General features: G+C 42.8%; 1 long non-coding RNA gene across 1 annotated transcript; it reads left to right on the forward strand.

The window, feature by feature from the left end:
- The first annotated feature begins 464 nt into the window (after nucleotides 1-464).
- Nucleotides 465-4,223, forward strand: LOC143268026 (uncharacterized). Its single transcript, XR_013043616.1, has 2 exons — nucleotides 465-694; nucleotides 3,924-4,223. It is a non-coding gene; the product is annotated as an uncharacterized LOC143268026 (long non-coding RNA).
- The last annotated feature ends 1,084 nt before the right edge of the window (nucleotides 4,224-5,307 follow it).

A 5,307-nucleotide genomic window follows, 5' to 3' on the forward strand; every position in this document is an offset into this window, starting at 1 on the left:
ATTAGCCTAAGAATTGATGGAAGAAAAGCCAGTTGCTAATGCCCATCCCCATTGCAGAGATCACGGGTAATTAAGCATGGCAGATCACTAGTTTCACCTTCTGTCAAATGTGTTTTACGATGATAACACCAGTTAATGGTGATAGTCGTGTAAGCCCAGTCACAGATTTACTGTGTGGGCTAACATCTAAACTTGGGACAAGTTGTTGACAAGAGGGTAGCCTTCCCCGAGCGGCCTTCTCCTCAGAGGCCATCGATTTGATGAAGGAACAACTTTAATGCTCTTACGGATCTTGGAGTTAAGGTTCCTCTTAGAGGCTGGGGAGAATGTGGAAACGTTTACAGCATGCAACATGGGAAACTCTACTGAGTCTTATTTGTGTCCTAAAGAATCATTAGCAGGCTGACAAACTTGAAGAAAGCTGGGTTCCTACATCTGTGTGCACATGCCTGAACATAGCGGTCATCTGAGCTGTCTGTCCATACTTCTGGTTCTCTCCCTGCAGGATTCATGGGAGGACTTCACCCTGTGAAGCCAGATGCCACCATGTGAACCTCTGACCTGCTGTGACCAATGATGAATGGCAAACAGTGTGCTTCACTTCTGTCTTTTCTTCCTTTCAAGACGATGAAGCTTGTGTGGCCTCAAGCCCTTAGAGGAGATGGCATGGCACAGAGCCTCTTGGTTACCAAAGGTAGACACAACTCCTGAATGAGAATTAATCATTGCTGTTAGTAGCCAGTGAGAACTGGGGATTTCTGCAACAGTAGTACAATCTGGCACACTCTGACCAATGCAAGAAACGTTTGAAGCAAATGTGTTTCAGAAAAATGATTTGAGAAGCTAAAATGTAATAAATCAGAAATGTAATATATTTTATAAAGTCTATAGAGGTATAAAATCCCTATAGAAATTAAAAAATATTTTATATTTTGAGTCATGATGGTCAGTAAATAAGAGTATTCATTAAATTTATAATGTCTCAACAAGAGAAAATAAATCTTTAGCAATCTTCCAAGTTCTTTAACTAAGAGAAAAATTTAAAGCAATATGCTTACCAAGTAATAAAACCACATTTATAAAAAGAAATGCTTATTTTCTATTCTCACATTTAAAAGAATCTGTGAACATACCTCAGGAGTAATTACTGAATTGAGGGCTGGGATAGTGAATATATAAAGTAGTTGTAAACATCTGGTAGTGCCCAAAGGTGAGAATGTGTTTAGTAAAGAAATAGGTGGATCGAACGATATCAAAGGAACAAGAGCCACGCCCTAAGGGCTCCCAATGGCTGCATGTGACAGAGTTCCTATGCCAAGGCAAATAGTATGCCATTTGATTATAGCTCAAGGAATAAGGAATACCCACAAGTGCACACTTTACAAATAAATGATGATGAAAATGAAATCGTTTTGATGCCATGTGAGTGCCCTGTGCCTCTGACCTATCACGTATCAAATCTCCCGCCCCAGGAAGAGAACAGCAGACGGTAACGGAGGAAGGGTTGTTCTGCAGGATACCAAGTTGGGACCCACTGAGACTCTCAAGGTCATGACAGACAAGGCAGGGTGGTTAATTGGCTTGATAGGATTAAGAAAGGGCAGGAACATTAGTGAAGCGGATCTTTGGGTGTGTGTGTGAGGGGATTTCTAGAGATTATTAACTGATGTGGGAACACCCATTCTGAATGTAGTCAATCCCATTCCATGAGCTGGGGTTGTAGATTGACTAAAAAGGAGAAAGTGAGCTGAGCACCAGCATTCATCCCTTTCTGCTTCTTGACTGTGGATATGATGTGACCAGCTGCCCACAGCCCCAGCCACCATGGCTTCTTTGCCAAGTCTTCCCTTCAATGGTGGACTGTCCCCACCCAAACAAACCATCAGCCCAAACAAACCACCCATGCTGAAGCGGCTTTCGTTAGGCTTTTTGTTGTCACATTCATAAAATAAGTGCCACATAAAGAATGAATGAGACATTGTCATGTAGCAGTGTAAGGTGATGGTAATGTCAACTATGCAATGTAATATCCTGGATTGAACCATGCAACAGGAAAAGAATGTAATGGAAACAAACCAAAACCAGGGCTGGGGAGAGGTCTGCAGGTAAGGTCCCTATCTGTGCAAGTGTGAGGCTTGTGTTCAGATCCTCAATGCCCATGTAAAATCTGGGTGTGAGTGTCTACCTATAAACCCAGTATTGGTGTGGGGACACAGGGAGATAGATTCCTGAATCTCACTGGCCAGCCACTCCAGCTGAATCAGTGAGATCCTGGTTTGGTGAGAGACCCTGCCTTAAAATACAAGATGAGGGGTAATTAAGAAAGAGATCCAACATAGACTTCTGGACTCTACAAGTATATACAAACACATTCATGCATGCTACACATACACAGATGCATACACATGAATGCACACACACACACACACACACACACACACACACACACACACACACATACACACACTGGAGTTAGTGGAGGGTAATGAGCCAACACTGGTTTCTTAGTTGTAAGAATCCAAATGAATGACATAAGACCATCTGAATTAGACCTGCTTTTAAAAATTTATATATATGTATTTTTTACAGCTCTAACATTTTCCTAATTACACACCTATAATCTCAGCATCTGGGAAGTAGAGGCTGGAAATCAAGTGTTCTGTGTCATTCTCTATGACATAGCAAATTCAAGGCCAGCCTGGACTATGTTGGACCATGCCTCAAAAAAAAAAAAAAAAAAAAAAAAAAAAAAAGGTTTAATTATAAAAGGAGTTTTCAAAGGAACCATTTAAGTTTCACATGTATTATGCCACCATGTCTGCCAGACGTCACCCATTGTATTTCTTTGTGTATCTAGTCTGTCACCAAAATGGCAGTATCTGAGCTCTGCACTCTGCCACCTGCTGGGACAAGAGGTTCAAAGAGAGGAAAATCAGAGGGGTGTGTGAACACACGGTGGCTGAAGATAAAAGCTTACATTCAAATTTCAGAATCAATTGTGAAGCTGAGCTATAATGGCCTGATTACAGGTCTCTTTACATCAGGCACTGGTGTCTATTGAACTTAATTGTACACAAGCATCAAACAATTAAGACAAAAGTTGTAAGGGCCTCTGTGGCCCAGGCAGGTTTGCTTGGCCTTTGCATTTGATCAGCTTGTGTGTAATCCTGTCTAAGAAGTAGTCTATTCATTGAGGAGGTGAATTTAGATATTGTGGAACATCTGGCCTATGGGAGGCAATGAGGCCCTCAAAAGCGAACTGGAGAGGAAGGATACACACGTGGCCTTTTGTGCTCTCATGGTGGAAAGTATCAAAATTGAGCTCCTAGACCGTTTAGACAGCTACCAAGGCCTTAAGGCACCCTGTGGGCTTACCTGGCACTCTAGTCACCTTCCAGTATTAGATGTAGCGCTTGGTCAAAAAGTTGAAGCCCACGATGAGAATATCTTCAACTTTCAGGTTCATTTTAGCTTTTGATCTTTGTAAGTAAGCACAAAAGCTTACCTAGATAAATGGCAAGAAGTTTTCTTTTCTTTTTTTTTTTTTAACATGTTCAAGTCTCCTAAATTTTACACTCAAAATTTAGAATGTTGCTATTAAAATACAAAGGGTAAAATCAAATTATCAAGTGAGTCATAGACAGCAAAGTTGTACATTCCTGTCTTTAATGGTATTTACTGCTCCGTCAGATTTCAAAGCTCCACCCTCTTCTCTAGGGTCCATTTATGATGGCTTCTTCTTTATTAAAATCTGTCTGGCTATCTCTGTCCTAGTCCAAGAAAAACAAAGAAACCTCTTCCTTAGTTCTTTCTCATCACCTGTACCTACTTTATGGTATGGGTCACTTCTAAATTAGACAGTTATATTCACATGACTCGGTCCCAGACCAGATGGACTTCTTAACATTTCTGTTCACTTTTAGGACACCTTCCACACCCCCTGGTCCCTGGAAGAATCACCCTCCAGAAAGACTGCCATGAATGCTATGGCTTGTTGTAACCCAACCCTCTGAGCAAGTTTGTTGACATCCCCCCCCCCCCCCAATATCAAACATCATTCAGCATGGTTTCACTTGCGCCAGAAGACGGTGTTTGGAGAACGGCTGATAAGCCTCACTGAGAAGCCATCACACGCCCCAGGATCTCTCGGAATTATCTCAGCCTACAGAGATCTGATCCCGCACTCGCAGTGAGGCGAGTCAATAAAGTCAAACCCAAGTGTGTGCTTTGATTTGGAAGCCTGGCTGATGACAGCTGAACTGTTGATTTAATACGTTCTGGGCAGATGAAGGCGAGGGTTGGCAACCATACAACTGTCTTCACAGGTGAGGAGACAAAGATCTCCGACATGCTTATTTCTCACAGCTCGGGTCAGGGACCTAGGCCTGGAAACACATCAAAGGCCACACCTTCTCTTCTCAGGCTCTCCCCTAGCCCTTGCTCCTCTTCTGATGGTTGCTCCTCCTGCACCTCTCACAGTCAGTCAAACAATGAAGCTATTATGCTCCCTGGAGAAGAGAAGCAGAGTAATTACCTTCCCGGCCAGGTGCCAGGAGTAAGTTTCCTTGTGCGCAATTATAGTGTGGTAAAACGGCTGAGGCTGTGTTTTTCAAATTTGTTTTCTTTTCTTTGTTTTCTTTTTAGGCACTGACTGCCAGGTTGCCAGACACTGGCCCCAAGCCCCGGCATCAACCCTGGACAGGTAGCTTTCTTTAGAACCTGGCTTCTGTTGTCTTTCACTTTCTCCCAACCTGGCGTCTCATCATATTATCATTACATCCTCACCGGAGTGTTGATAAACAAGGCCAGCTCAGCTACAGTGCGAGTGAGAGCGAGCGAGCGAGGAGCAATCCCCAAGTTTCTCGCTGAGGAGCCAAACCCTAGTTGTTTTCCACAGTGCTGGGCTTGGGTGGAGTGACAGAGATCAGAAAGACCTCTGATTGGCATGAATGGAGTAAGGACAGGATCATTAGGAGGGAAATGAGGACAGGGGTGAGGCCTTTGATCTTCTGAGCATCCTATCTAAAATCTCCCCATTGGCCTTCTCCATTAGCCAAACCAGACTTAAGAAACAAAGGGTACCCAGTCCTGGTTGTAAGAATGGGGGTGCGTGATGCAACGCTTTCTTGTTCTAGACTATCCCCCTTCTCCCAGAATGCTTTTATTCCTACTTGACACTAATAATTATAACTGAGAATTGAAAAACCACCTCTGTATGCTAGGCTTAAACACATATATCATCTCATGGGTTCCCTATTGCTACTCTGACAAGAAAGTATCCTTTAATTACATTTTATGAGAGATCTT

Source organism: Peromyscus maniculatus, chromosome 12 (assembly GCF_049852395.1).
Source record: "Peromyscus maniculatus bairdii isolate BWxNUB_F1_BW_parent chromosome 12, HU_Pman_BW_mat_3.1, whole genome shotgun sequence".
Taxonomy (NCBI): Eukaryota; Metazoa; Chordata; class Mammalia; order Rodentia; family Cricetidae; genus Peromyscus; species Peromyscus maniculatus.